Genomic DNA, 14,985 nt, shown 5'->3' with positions numbered 1-14,985 from the left:
GTCCTCTCAGCAAAGTTAAAGTAATGTCTCTTTCTTTTATCAAATACTGCCACCAAAGCTTAATTGTTAATGCTCTTCATCTTAGATGGTCCACAATTGCTTGTCTCAGTAGTTTTAGCTCCAGTGTAATACTCAACAAACCACCACATCCACTGCAGATTCATCAAAAAACCCATCTGATTTGACAAAAGCGGAAGCTGCCTTGGCAGCCCTGGAGATCAAAGTACACTAATGTATTTACAGGAGCTGAACATGAAACCATACAATCTTCAACCATTTTTAGCTGTTTAATGTGTATAACTTTTTATTCTGGAAGCCCTCTTTTGCAGGGGATTCCTTCAATGCCAGCAGCCATTTAGTCCTTTAGAGTCCAGAGAGCACATCATGTGCTAACTATGGTTATGACTTTGTTCCATTTTGTATATACTTATTCATCTTCAACCCTTATCAATGCACCCAAACCACTTCAAACTGTATCAATCTTCAGTTGATGCTAAAGGGAGCCACCATAATACTGACCTCCTCCATCTTCACAACCACCATCTGCTTTTTAAATTAATATATAGAACAGAATCATTTGTCTCTAATAAAACCCCACAACTTCATCTACTACATAGCTTAAGAGCTCATTTTCACTGAAGCACTTTGCAATCCTCCTCACTCTGCACTGTAGAAATTTGTGCCTACGAAAATGTTCTTCTCCTTGCCTTCCGAGTATGGCTTCAGCACAAAGACAAAACAGACTGTGATAAGGAACCAGAAGTGATAAATACAAAAGGGTTTAATAGGACAGCAAATATCTCAATTTGCCATTTGGTCTAACCAGAGCCAAGGAGGAGCAGTCCAAAAGCTTTCTGATATAGGATTTTTAGGAAGAGTGGCACAGGAAAATGAAATACCATTTAATTGTTTTGACTGGATGAGACAGCACTTGCCAGAGCAGGCAGTGGGCAGGTTACTAAGAATGCTGTGACCAGTACAGAATTGGCAGAAGTCACTAGGTTTTGGCACATGGGGTGTGACAGATGGAGTGACACCGTCCTCCGGCCCCTGGTACGGTACTTTTCCTATTCTGCCTCCCTTTCTGTTCCCGACATTTCTTCCTGGGTGTGTTTGGACATGCTGTTGACCACCAGTGCTCAGAACCTCAGCTGAACAGGCATTCTGGCTCACGGGAGAACGTTCCCCGTATTATCTTGGGCATTGCATTACTGTAATGCACTAAGAGCTTTTATTTTATTTGTTTTGGCTGGAGAGTGGGTGTGGATTAACAGTGCATAATACTGATTTACTCCAAGGCTGTTGCGTGATCTCCAGCTTTACAATCCTGCTATTGATAGGAATTTACCAAAGGCCTTGCACCCCCTGCAGCTGGGACTAAATTTTCAGAAGATTTCTTCTCCCTTGTAAGCACCTAAATAAATGTCAAGATTTTCCCAGAGCTCTACATGTTCATTGCTGTGTGGACTGGCACTATAAAATTGGCTCTTGAAAGAGTCCTGTGAAGTGGGGATTGTGCCACTTATTATTTGTGGTGCTTTTTAAAATGAGACTTAAAATCATTCCCAGTATTTTCAGTCATTATGAGATCATAAGGAGCTATGTGCCACATAAATAATTACATCTCTGCCTGCCCCTTTCTCTTTGCAAATCTCTGTAGAGAAGATACTTCTTTCCTAACAGAGACTGGCTCACTCATCTGTGACGCTGAATCCCTGCAATTCATAAATGGCTCACCAGAGGTAGTGGGGAAGACTGGATTTATACAGCTGGCAGAGATGCTTGAAGCAGTGCCTTCACTTCTACAAATGATGCTTTACTTTGGGATCCATGCTAGTGAAGGATGCTGAATCTGTATAGATTGTTATTTATGCCATTATGTCAGTCGTATTGCTCAAATACATTCAAATAAATCAGTTTTTCTAAAATTTGAACCAACTCCTGAATTAGATAAATTATTAAGTAGTCTGGATTCAAACTTTTTATAGTATTGCCTGGTTCATAGTTTAAAGGAAGAATTTCAGGATGTAGGAATGCTATATTAATTTCACATTTAATGGTGATATTTCAGTGCTTCCAAAACTTTTCACACTATCTCATTTCTTGTAGTCATTCCAATTTCTTGTAGCCATTCCCATGTCATGTTTTTTATCTGCCAAGATGACATGTTCAAAGAGCTTTAGCAAAGCCTGTACAGAAAACTTGTATGAAAAATCAGATGTTGAATAGCACTTCCCAAATGTCAAAGATATATAGCAGTGTTTTAAGAGGCCAATTAATTATGGAATAATTCCTGCAAATTGTGGCAGTAATTAATGAGTTAGTAACATGCAGTATTTAGAAGTGAACAGCAGTTAGCAAACACTATGTATTGCTTTGTGTCTGTAATATAAGAAACAGTTCCATACCCATTTATTGATTATGAGTATTAACAGATTCTTGTAGTTAATGATGTGTCTTGTGCTTATATCATCGAGTTCTAATCTAAAATGAGACTAGATTTAAAAAATAGCACTTTCTTTCTCGCATGCATTCACAGGAGAGAGAAACAAGTTTCTGTAAGAATTTGCTTAAGTTGAGAAACCAGCTGTGATTAATTCAGAGAACAGTGGCAGAACCACACTGGCTCAGAGAAATAAATTAAGCATATCAAGAACAATGCATGATATAACAAGAGGGCTCAGGTGGCTTTCCTCTTCCTTACTCCCTGGGGTGCAGGCAGGACTGCACCCTTTCTTGTAGCCCCTATGAGGTACCCTCTAGGCTTTGTCAAGCAGCTCATACACAGCCCTGAGAACAGAAAGAGTGAGACCTGTTCCCTTAGTTTATAATGAGAAAGGTCTCCCTGGCTTCTTTGCACATCTCTAATCTGGCTCTGATCTGGTACTGAATAAAATTTTGCAATTTGTGTACTGCCAATGACATTTTTTTCTAGCTTGTTCAATCAAACCTACCAGCGACCATCACTGACCCGCAAGACCTATTTTAGTACATCTCCATCAACTCCTTCTTGTTTTAGATCATCAGGGAAGACCTTCAGGGAAGGGACTGTTTCTTCCTCTATGTTTGTATAGCACCTGGGACAGGAGACAACCAGTATTAATTGGCAAGTCTTTGAAATAAGTTTACTTCATCTGAAAAAGAAGAAAAAAAAAAAAAAGATGGTGATGAAAACAAAAAGAGCAGAGACATGATGACTAGAACCCAAACAAATTTGGAGAACTGGACAAGAAGAAGTAGCATTTTAACTTTTAAATGGAAGAAATCCTATTGTTTACATCATTAGTAACATACAGAAAAAATCCTGGAGAACATTTTTACATAAAGTGTCACTATGCTTTAAAACTCAAGGTTGTTTTATCATTGCCTTTGAAAGATCCCAAAGAGAATCAGCTTATTGAAATGCATTAAGACTGGTGACTTTCCATTAACTGCTTTCAATAGGATGAAAAAGTAACAGAAAAAAGGAAGCCTTTTGTGAGGAAGTTTACACGTTATCAGTACAGGCTGGGAGATGAACAGGCTGAGAGCAGCCCCTGAGTGCTGAGAAGGACTTGGAGGTGCTGGTGGGTGACAGGATGGACATGACCCAGCCATGAGCACTCCCAGCCCGGAGAGCCAAACCTGTCCTGGGCTGCCTTCAGAGCAGTGTGAGCACCAGGGCCAAAGAGGGGATTCTGCCCCTTTGCTCTGCTCTTCTCTACTCTGGTGAGACCCCATCTGCAGTGCTGAATCAGCTCTGGAGTTCCCAGCACAGGAAGGACATGGACCTGTCAGAGTGAGTACAGAGGAGGCCACCAAAATTAGATGGATGGAGAACCTCCCTACAAGGAAAGGCTGAGACAATTGGGTCTGTTCAGCCTGGAGAAGAGAAGGCTATGGGGAGGCCTCGTTGCAGCCTCCCAATACCCACAAGATTTAGGGAGTCTGCAAGAAAAATGGGGAGGGACTATTTACAGGGGCATGTAGTGATAGGAGAATGGGGAATCCTCAAACTGAAAGAGAGATGGTTTACATTAGATAACAGGAAGAAATTATGAACAGTGAGGGAGGCAAGGCACTAGAAAAGATTACTTGAAGAAGCTGTGGAGGCCCTACCACTGGAAATGTTCATGCCCAGATTAGATGGGGATCTGGTGCTGGAACTACATGATCTTTAAAGCCCCTTCCAACCCAAACCATTCTATGATTCAGTGAGAAATTTTGGTTCTGAATTCTATAATTTCTTAGATTCCCCCTTTTTTAAATTGAGAGGATCAGAATTTGGTTAACAGTATTGGGGACTTCTGTAACATGTCCTGAAATTTCTGTCCCATCAAGAAAGCCATCGTACTACAAAATTACTTTTAGACTTGAATTACTAACTCTTGAAGGTGCTCAAGTCACAGCAGACTTCCAGGCAACAAGCTCTCATCCCTAGGGCACCTGTGCTTTGCTCTTGCTTCATGGCTACAGTTTAGTTGCCTTGGAACTGGACAAGCAGCACTTGGCACCCCACTCCACATTGAAAAGGGCCCAGTTATCAGCCATGCAGGAACTGTAACAGTTCCCCTGAAGTCAAATATGTAGGTGCCTGCCACTCTGGATGGGTAATTTTACGTAACCAAGACTAGTTAGTTGGACTGTTTAAGGCACATTAATCATGTGTTTATGCATCATTCAAAGAAAACTATGTGATTCATGTAGTATTGTCAAAATATTTACAAGATGACTGCTAATGAATTTAAGCTCCCATGTGTGGGGGTTTTTTTCTTAAGCATATTAATGTTTGGCAGGAGGCGTCAGTATGAACCCAATAGAAGGCTCATCTTTCCTCACAATTCATTCTTAAATAGCAGAAACTTCAAATATGAATTATTGACAGGTTGAGATTAATCTGTCACAAGAGCATTAAGAATTTATTGCTGATTTCTGTTTAAAAAAGCAGCTACTTTTAGATGCCTAAATTACTTATTTTGTCAAAGAAGAAGAAAAAAGACAAATGCTGCACATATGTAAAAACAACCATGGGACTGAATTTCTTTTTCCTCGTTTTATTAGGGGAAGGAGGGGGTTAAACTGCCATCCACTAAAAACAGCGATTTTATGCTGAGGTCTCCAAGTCAGTGAATTTACATTTCGTAAGAACACCCTGAGGGGCTTTCAGTTACTTTGCTTAAAAGGTAGACAGATACATTTACAGCAGCACACACAGACCTCCATGTGCTAGCATGGCCACAGATTGGCTTTCTGGAACATGTGTGCTCGGGGTGACTTAGTTCCAAGCAGGTAATGCACCAGGACACTTTTATGTTTTGGCTGGGAATACAGACCAGTAAAGAATGTGACTGTAATTACCAGTAACGAGGGTATAAATTTCTGATCCCTGTTTTGTTGGCTGAAGTTTGCTAGTGTTTCTAAGCATTTACATTTTACAATTGCCTTATTTATAGCCTGGAATTTGGTGCACCAGTTTCTCATGCATGTGAAATGCTTTTTATTGCATATGGAAGGAAACTACCGCCTTCGTAAGCTAGCCATTTGTAAAAATATTACAGCCAATTTAGTTTGAAATATTTTAATGATTTAATAATAGATTATTTGAGATTTTTAGTTGGATGGAACACACCAATTCTATATTCTTTTTTTATTTCAAATAAGTAACAACCCTGTATCATTGTGTTCAAATTCATACAATTACTACAAAGAAATAATTTGAAAATAAAAAACATTATCTCCCATATTATTCCTCCAAATAAGGCTATATCTGCAATGTGAAGTTATAATAGGAAATGTGACATATTAGTTCACCTGCAGCTTCAAGCACACAATATGCAAGACTGCAGTTTTCACTTCCATTCCAAAACCATTCAAACAGCTTACCTGTGCAAATAATTCCATCCACTTCTTCATGTGGATCAGATGAACTGGGTTTGGGACCAGGCTGCCGTTCACAGCAGGACATTTGGAAAAGTGCCTTTTTTTGATGGGTGAGGTTTCCAAGACTAGACACTTGGACAGTCTGCATGTTACTGGGCTTGAACAACAAGACACAGAATAAAGATCTGTATTATAATAATGAACTAATACCAGAATATTATATGTCTCCCCTGCACCTGGAAGAGTATGTGGGATTTACTGTCCTTATTCTCCATTTTTTATCAGCACCCATCATACTTGCATCACAGTCTGGGACTAGGCTGTGCAGTCTCTCAGTAATAATACATTCCAAACCTGTGCCCTTCTGCAGTTAGAGCAGTGCCTGTCTCCAAAAATATCTTATAACATTTTAAGAACAGCTCAAGTAAACTGAACTCAATGCTTTAGGGAGTCACCTTGCATCACCAGTCAAGTTCTAAATCAAATTATCAAATTAATATGAACAATTGGTGTGGACTTGGCTTTCCTCTGCCATGAATTAGGCCTATTGTAGAGTCCAGTTTTCTGAGCCAGAAGATAAAATTTCCAGGCCTTATTTCAGTTTTAGGTATTGATTTCAGTAGAATTGCACCAGATTTATAAGCGTATCAGGGAGGGCAGTTTTCCTCTTCACATTTTTCTTTGAAAATTACTTCAATGGAAATGTCTAAAGATGAGTCTTTGATTCTGTGTTTAAGTGGTTTATGATGAAGATGTCAGTGATAGACAACTCTATTGGAAATACTTCCTGGGGGATAGGCTGTGGAAGGGAGGAAGAAGAAGAAGAAGAAGAAAAAGATGAAATCATAGCTCTTGTATGAGTTGTTCCTGGACCAGCCTATTACAACAGCAGGATCCAAGATGAGCCTGCTTGCCTCTTCCCACCTGCTTCAAACAATAAATAGCATGAAATGAGGCAAGAAGGAATCAGGCTACAGTCCTGCTTCCCTTCACTTTGATACATAATTGAGTGAGAATGCAAGAAGGTGCTCTTGACCCAAAAATATAGTTGAAAGCACAACTATGCATTGTTCACGCTAACACTATTTTCATTAGCATACTACACAACTCAGACGTAGCAGCAGCCAGAACCTGGTGCTGACTTCAACCCTCTCCTGTCTTCAGAGTGAAGCTGACTTTTGGCTTCTACTATAAACATCACAGTAGCAGCTACTCCTCATAGAAGAGCCGGCACCATCTTCAAACTCTGGAGATTGCATGAACACAGATGACTCCTTGGTAGGCAGGATTTCCCCTTCTGCTCACCCAAACACATAAAACCTTCCCCCTGACTGCTAGTAAGATCTGCATGTCAACCATGCATGACTGGGTCCAGCATCTACTGGACTACAACCTGTTTCATGGTGGGTTTATCTGATGGACAATGTATTTGAGAAGCAAACAGGAATATAACAAATTTATTTCGGGGACAGGAGGGAAAGCTCAGTTTCAGAGCTGACTTTCACTTCAGCACTGAATGAAAATCTTTTTAAAAGTGAGAAAGTTAAGAGGGACATTTGGATCCATATCCACCACAGGAGTAATAACAAGGCGACCAACTTGCTTGCTTAGAAGTGGAAAAGGTGAGTTTAAATTCATGTCCTGCTTTATCCCTACAGGAACTCTGGCCTCTATGATGGATACCAGGAATCTAACCCCTGACTTACAGAGTAACTCTTTGGACTGGAGAATGGTGAACCATTCACACCACAAAATACCTCTGACAAGGCTCAGAGAAATTGGAGAGGCAAGTAAATAGGCATACATGAAGTACAAATCACCTCTGCACCCAGGCTGGACATATAAGGGGTCACCACTACCCCAGGTGGTCACACTACTTCCCAGGGAATAATTTTCTCTTCTCTCTTCTCTTTCCTAAGAATTCCAGTCTAGCCCTGGAAAGTTTTCCCTGAGAAATTTTCATTGAAACAAACACTTCCATGAAACATTTTGTATTTTTGTAAAATGTTGTATTTTGACAGAAGAATGTTTTCTAGAAGAGTTCTGGTGGTTTTTTTATTTTTCCAAACAATTGTCGTGACAAGGCTCTAATGCATTCTAGGTGTGGTTTTGACAATCTAGATAACAGAGAGAAATGTCAGCTCAAAAACAGCATCAAATATTTAGGCCTGATTCTGGAAGATCCCACTGCTCATACTGACACTGTGCCAGTCTCAGTACAACACCTCAGACTGTTACTCTGCCATCCTTACTACGTAACAACAGAGAGTTTTTGTCAAAATACACCGCCCCTCTATGCCACTTTTACTAGTGAAAACCTCATTCTCAAAATATTTAAGCTAAGATTCAATGCAAAATTAATATAAAGAACAGAGAGCTAATGTTCCTGACCACATGGACTAATCAGAGATACCACAATCTATTGATAATAGATTTCCATGGTATCAGCAGCTCTGTTCCCCCAAAACTTAAGCCACAAGTCTGAGGACGTTTAGAAGGGATGACCTTTCATGCAGTAAAGAACTTTTCAATGTAATAGTGGAAACAGAAATCCTTTGCTTTCCTCAAATCTCAAGACAGCAGCTTTTCATCCTGTGTTCAATCAGGCTCAGCAGAAATATTTAAAAGGAGAAAAAAGGCTTTGTTTTCACATGGCCCTAAAGCTGCTTCTCCCTCCTCCTTCTCCTCCTACCCTGTACTTCTAACAGACTTTTACACTCCATAACATCAAGGAAACTTTATTAGACTTGGAATCGACATGATTTTATAGATGGATGCTACAATTAGAAAAACCTACCATGCCCACCTTCGTACATTTATGTGAATGTAACCTTCTTGAAAAGTCAGATTATTGTGCAAGGCTTTATTTCCATGTGGTTCACACCAGAAGAAGTGTGATCAGAGTGTAATTTGGTATGTTCTGAACAGTTTTTTAAGGGGCAGAAACAGGCATATATAGGCTTTTCCTGGATTTCAAGTTGACTTTTGATTAGCTTTTTGTGCAGGTATTCCAGGTGTTGTCATTAGTTAGACACTCTAACTTTCTAATTATATAGTCCACAATTACTATCACCTTCCATTTCATTTTTGACATGACATGATCTATTTGTAGATGTATTTCGGGTACTCCAGGCACTAGAGCTCCAGCTAGGTATGATGTGACACAAATTGCGTGTTGCAAATTATATGTTCAGGTCTCAGGAGCACAGCTTCATTCGTCAGTCTCCCGGGGGGCTGGCAAATGTAACAGTGACAGTGACTTACCTGCTCAGGGAGAAAAGGGTATGGAGGCAGCCGGCCCCTCTTCTGTAACAAAAGAAGGGTGGAAAGATGCAGGCCATGATTTGATGTGCTGGTTGCTGCTGGAGAACAACCAAGGGGACTCCTTGAGAAGGCCCTTCAGCTGGAAATAAAAAAAGGAAAAGCCAGCTCTTCCAACCTCAGTGTTGAGCTGAGTAGAAGACATCCATGACCCTCACAATGTCTTTCTGGCTGTGGTGATGGCAGGTACCTGGGCAGGCAGGCAGTGGTGTGGATCTCTCTTCTACCTAGGATTTCAGTGTAAATTGGCCACGTGGAGATTTCCAGTGTCATTTCTACACTAACATTCAAAGTACTGCCTTCCCCGGTAATCCTGACCAAACACAATATGCTCAAATCTCAGGGAATTTTTCTTGCTATTTTAGCCTCTAAATACTATCAGATCTGAAGGCAAAACACTGCTATTGCTTACACAGGCCCCTTACCCACCTTCATGAAACCAAACTACCAGTGAAGTTGTTTGTCTTTCCACGTGGGAAAGAAACAGCAAGTGCTGTACTAAAGTACAACCATGTACTGCTTGAACTTTAACATAAATACCAATATTTAGTACCCTGCAGGCACTAAAAAATACCTGTACTGGTTGGCAGAAAGGTGATCAGGTATCAAATCAGAGAAAAACACAGACAACAAAATGAAAACAACTGAAATGAGAATTTCTGTATTTCTTTTTCAGAAAAAGTTGGAAGTAGGTCATGTCCTGAGATAGATCAACATATTTAAATCTCTTACAATGCCTAGTGGTATTTCCACTACAGAACATGACAAAGAGCACCAGAATGTGTTTCCTTCAATGATATCATATTTTACATTTATGCTTTCGCTGACTGAAAAAGTTTAACTGAGAAAACAACCATGTACAGAAGTACAACACCTTATTTACATTTTGAAATAAAGTTTGAATAATTCTGAATTTAAATTACTCAAGTGTTAGCTAGAGCTGAGCATGCCTTGTGCACCAAGAATCAGAGAAATATTTCTGGTTTTCCCTCTCTTCCTTTTTCATCTCTAGAGGCTTCTAATGTTTCCAGATGAGAATCTGACCCATCTTGAAAATTGAAGCATGGGACAAACTAGGTTGTAGCAGAGCACTATGGATTATACCTACACTGGAGATGTACTAAAACAAATGTGTTGAGCATGGTTTGACTGGGAAGGAGGTATGAAGCATAGCATATAAGAAGCAAAACATGTGAAAGACCGTGGCAATGATAGTGGGAGAGTTTAATTATCTAGACCTCAGAGTAGATTAAGGGGAGGAAGCAAAGCTTGATCTCGTAGAGGATTGCTTTTTAATTTAACGTGTACACAAACTGACAAGGAAGGGAAGAATGCCAGATGTGGTATTAAGCAACACAGGGAACATGACTTAGGACATTAAGGTACAAAACCAAAAAAAGAAAGGTAGAAGGTGCAGTGACTGCTAAGCTGAAAGAGCTTCTGCAGCAGCATTCTCCACGCCAGCTACAAGGTGTCCGTACCCTCCAAAACAGAGGGCAGAGGTACAAGCTGCCGTGGCTACATGTCCTCGCTGGAGTAATAGGTGGTCCTACAAAAAAACCTCCTCACCCCACTACACAGCTCTGCTCCAGTGCAGAGTGCTGGTACAAGCAGTGTGCCTTCCGCAGCCCACTGGCAAACCTGCTGTCTCTCAAGTAGTCTACAGAGACCTCATAGATAAACTATGGTCATTTTATGTCACCTCTGGCCTCTCTTGATCTGCTTAATAATCTGCAAAAGCAGGTGAGAAATGCCTGCAGGCTTGGGGGCCTGTTTACGTTTTAGCTGCCACTCAAAGGTGCTTTCTGGGTCACAGAGCTGTCAGGAGTCACCTCACTTGCACACCAGAAACATCCCTCCCAAGACAACACCCTCTGTGCCCTCTCTGCATATGGGGAACCTCACAGCAAGTCTCTGGTGTGTAACATATTCATACGTGAAAGGAAGAAGTTTATCAGAAGGGGACTTGAGCTTGTAATGACAGTGGGATGGAACACAACACAGTAAATCAAACACAGCCATGTATTCAGACACAAAAATATACAGAGGTGCCACAAAAAAACCTAGCATAGACAGACATACAGCAGTTACAACCTTCTAGGAAAAAAAAAAAAGGGATTTACTTCAGAACCAGATCAGATATTTTTCTTCATGAGGAAATATAAGCTTTCTTCCAAAAGGTGTTCTGGCAAGTTTCATGTTTCTATGTAATTGCCCTACAAGACACTGTTTAGAGCCCTTAACACGAGGCAGCATCACCACTATGCCGCGCTAAAAAGCCTTGGGTAATTTATGAGCTATTTCCCATACAAGGCCACATTTTGGTCTTGCACCACGTGCTGTAAATGTAGTGCCACTTCCACTTCAATAGATCTAGATCCAGGGAAGTTTGCCACCCAGGCCCCAACCACGGTTTCAGTTTCCTCTATTGCACTGTTACTATATTACTTAGCAGGTCAGCCAATGACGTTGCATTCAAAATGGAGCAATTATAAACACTGGCAGGAAACGCTGGAGTAGCAAATGCTTTTTTAAAAATGGCAAGGATGTGAAGAAACTCAATGGAGATCTTTCATCTGGAATACAAAAAGCAGATGACCAGGGATGGAATCAGTCAGGCCATGAAAGGGAATGAGTGAGAAGCCAGTGACAGATGAGACTGATGCTGCACTGAGCCTGAATTAATATCCTTTGCCTGAGTATTTACAGAAGTTGTTGAAGGTCACATCCCGGAAACAGGGATCCATTTTCATGAGGGGAAAAAATGAAATGTTAAAAGGCTTTATCATCCAATCTGGACAGGTAGTTAGTTAATTAGAACTATTAAAAGTTGACAGGACCTGAGACTTAGATTAACTGCATCTCTGAATTTGGAAGGAAATAGCAAGGGAAATTGGCAAACCTTTAGTAATACTGCTTGATAGCTTCCTGAGGATGGTGTATCTGGAGGTGCCTAGAAAGTAACTACTACAACTTTACCTTTAAAAATAATAGTATCTAAAAACAAAACAAAAAAAATTTTTCCTTTTTTTTTATGTCAAGGGAGGATTTAGGAGTCCATTCACCAGTAATCCCAGCTGCAGTCACAGAAGGGATATTGGAAACATTCATACGGGGTCGGGTTATGCAACACGTAGAAATGGCCAGCCGGGGAAGGAGAGGCAGCCGGATTCATCACGTCTGTCAAATGTGCTTTAAGTTCTCTCAGTACATTTCTCAACAGAGAGCCGAAAGTGAAGTGATGGGCATAATTTATCCAGATGGAAGAGATTCATCTGGTGCTACACCCAACACAGAGAGATTGTTCCATAGAATCAGTAAAGCACAGCACAGAAAAAGCGCAACACTAAATGCCTTCAAAATTATCTGTGGGACAAGAAGCAAGGTGTCAGCAAAACAGCATAGTTCAGGGTGACTAGAGGGACAGGAACAAGGCAGTGCTCCCAAATTTAAGCACCCTACCAGTTTTTATTCAACTTTTATATAAATGGCCCACAGGGGACATAATTTTTAAAGTGGAATTTTTTGCTGATAGCATGTAAGTGTAAAATCGTGCACAGAGCAAGCAAATTCAAAATGATTTGAATAAATTAGGCTTATGGACAGATAAAGGGCACATCCAGTTCAGTGCAGCAGAGTAAGACATAATGACTGCAAGGCACCAAATATAATCATAGGCAGGAAAAAGGAAGGAGAAGAGGGAATACTGTCCAGGGGAAAGGATATAAGGTAATTACTGATCAAATACTAAATGAATGCTTAGAATAACTGAGAAAAAAAACCAAAGACAGACAAATTCTTCATGCTTAAAAAGACAAACAAATTCTTCATACTACACGCTGGGTTGTCTCTTCAGTGAAGCTGAATCGAGACATCTTTTCCAGCACTCTAATAATGCTAAGATAAAAATTCAAGAGTTTGAAAGTAAAGAACTGCATTGTCTCAATAAAGACACAACATGATAAGACTTATAAAATACATTGTCCCCTCCCCCCAGCAAACAAACATGCAAAATTACTTTCCTGCATTTTGAATGTTAATTTGGGGTCTATTTCTGTAAAAAAAGAAAAAAACAAGCATAAATGAATTGAAAGGTAGTTATTACCGGTGAAAACAGCCTTTTTACTGCAAAGGTTATGACATTAACCCAGGGAAAAATTCATGAATATTCACAATCACCATTTGTCATTAAGAATCATAAAATTAAATGTTGAGTAGGGCTTTAGAAAACTCCTCCAGCCTACTAAATTCCCTCTTCACTACTTGCTATTATGCTAGCATATATCACAACCTTTTTTTTTTTTTTGCATGCTTTTTAGCACATTCCTGCAAGTTTTCCTTATCCACCTCTACAAGGAAAAGAGAATGAAGATAGGAATCACAAAGACCTGTAGAAACCTGCTAAAAAATGAACAACTGAAAATTTAGCCAAGGACATCTTCAGGTGCTTGTAACAAAAGAAAGGAATTCCCTCAAAGAAACACAAATATTAAATGTGGACAAAATTGCTGGGTTTGCTCTTAAATATCTCAGAAACTATTTAGTTTTTACATTTACACCTGTCAGATTTGCTACAACCACCAGGTGCTAGGTAATGTGTGTGCAAACACAACAGAGACCCTTTCGCAAGGAAATAAAAGGGCTGGAAACCTTAGAGGAGGCGGGGGGGGAACTACGAGGCAGATGTTTCTCAACCAGGAGAAGCCATTGGCAAGTAGAAGGACTGAATAAAAAAGATGAAATCAGGTGAGATGCTTCAAACTCAGTAGGCGAATGGCTTGCCAATGTCCCACAAAGCAAAGAAAAGGCACAAGTGTGGAGCACAACACTGGGGGTCTGCTTACTGAGCAAGAGCAAATTCTGTGGAAGGCAGCTCTAATACCAGAGGGAAGTGGTGAGAAGCCACAGCAATAAATGAAGAGCCACAGTTAAGGCAGAAACCATCCACATTTGGAGAGCAAAGAGGTCTCCCATGTGGAGCAAGCAGTCCATGTGTGGGTACATGCACAGAGACACACAATAGCTCCCAAAACATTTATGAAAGGTCCACTGTTTATCTACATATCCTTTCACCCTCATTCCATGAAAACCAGTGTCCCAGTAGAGGCCCCGGCTGTCAATCAGCAAGGAGAATAGCTGTCCCCAGTGTTAAAACATCCCAGGCCATTTGCATGTTTACTGTGCTCAGTGATCAACACACTGAGAGGGCCAGGATAATCCACAGAAAGAGAGCAACTACACTGCCAGAGAGATGGGGAAGGGTACCAAGGCATTCAGATCAGGACAGGAAATAGGGAGTGCATTCCTATCTGTCCCTATGTTTTAGAAATAAGGGAAAGTACAAAGCAGGGAGTTAAAATTCTGGAAGCCTGAGCTGTGTCATATAAGCTGAGACTGGTTGTCTGGGCTCAGCCCCTCTGGGGCACAGCAGCCCAAGTTTGTTCACCAGGCACAGGGGGTAGATTCCTGCTATGGTGCCCTGGAGAGCAGCTGGAGCTCTGGAGTCATTGGCTGCAGGCTGCTCTCTAACCCCAGCCAATAAAGCCCATCCTGATGCTATAACATCTGTCTCCAGCTGCTGCAGAGGCTCAGCTCCACTGAGTAATTTTGCTCTGTTAGCTGCATGTTACCTAGTCCCACCATCACCATCCCCTACTCCAACCACAGAATACCTGGGCTGTCTTTGGGAGGCACATTTCCAAAATACCTGCACAGCCCTCTTGCCCCAGAGAGAGCAAGAAGTGCAATCAGATGTCAATTTCTCACTCTACTTCCACATATTGCTGATGATAGAGCTCACCTTCA

General features: G+C 40.8%; 1 long non-coding RNA gene across 2 annotated transcripts; it reads right to left on the bottom strand.

Moving 5' to 3' along the window:
- Positions 1-1,791: 1,791 nt before the first annotated feature.
- Positions 1,792-9,242, bottom strand: LOC136291324 (uncharacterized). 2 transcript variants are annotated; one of them, XR_010721491.1, is made up of 3 exons: positions 9,124-9,242; positions 5,863-6,016; positions 1,792-3,134 (listed from the first exon to the last, which is right to left on the bottom strand). It is a non-coding gene; the product is annotated as an uncharacterized lncRNA (long non-coding RNA). The 2 variants fall into 2 exon arrangements; XR_010721492.1 differs by lacking the exon at positions 1,792-3,134 and adding an exon at positions 3,706-3,770.
- Between the last annotated feature and the right edge of the window lie 5,743 nt (positions 9,243-14,985).

The sequence above is a fragment of the Chamaea fasciata genome, unplaced genomic scaffold (genome assembly GCF_029207755.1).
Source record: "Chamaea fasciata isolate MVZ Bird 193981 ecotype frontalis unplaced genomic scaffold, bChaFas1.0.hap1 SCAF_6, whole genome shotgun sequence".
Classification (NCBI taxonomy): domain Eukaryota; kingdom Metazoa; phylum Chordata; class Aves; order Passeriformes; family Sylviidae; genus Chamaea; species Chamaea fasciata.
This window is presented reverse-complemented; position numbering and strand designations above follow the sequence as displayed.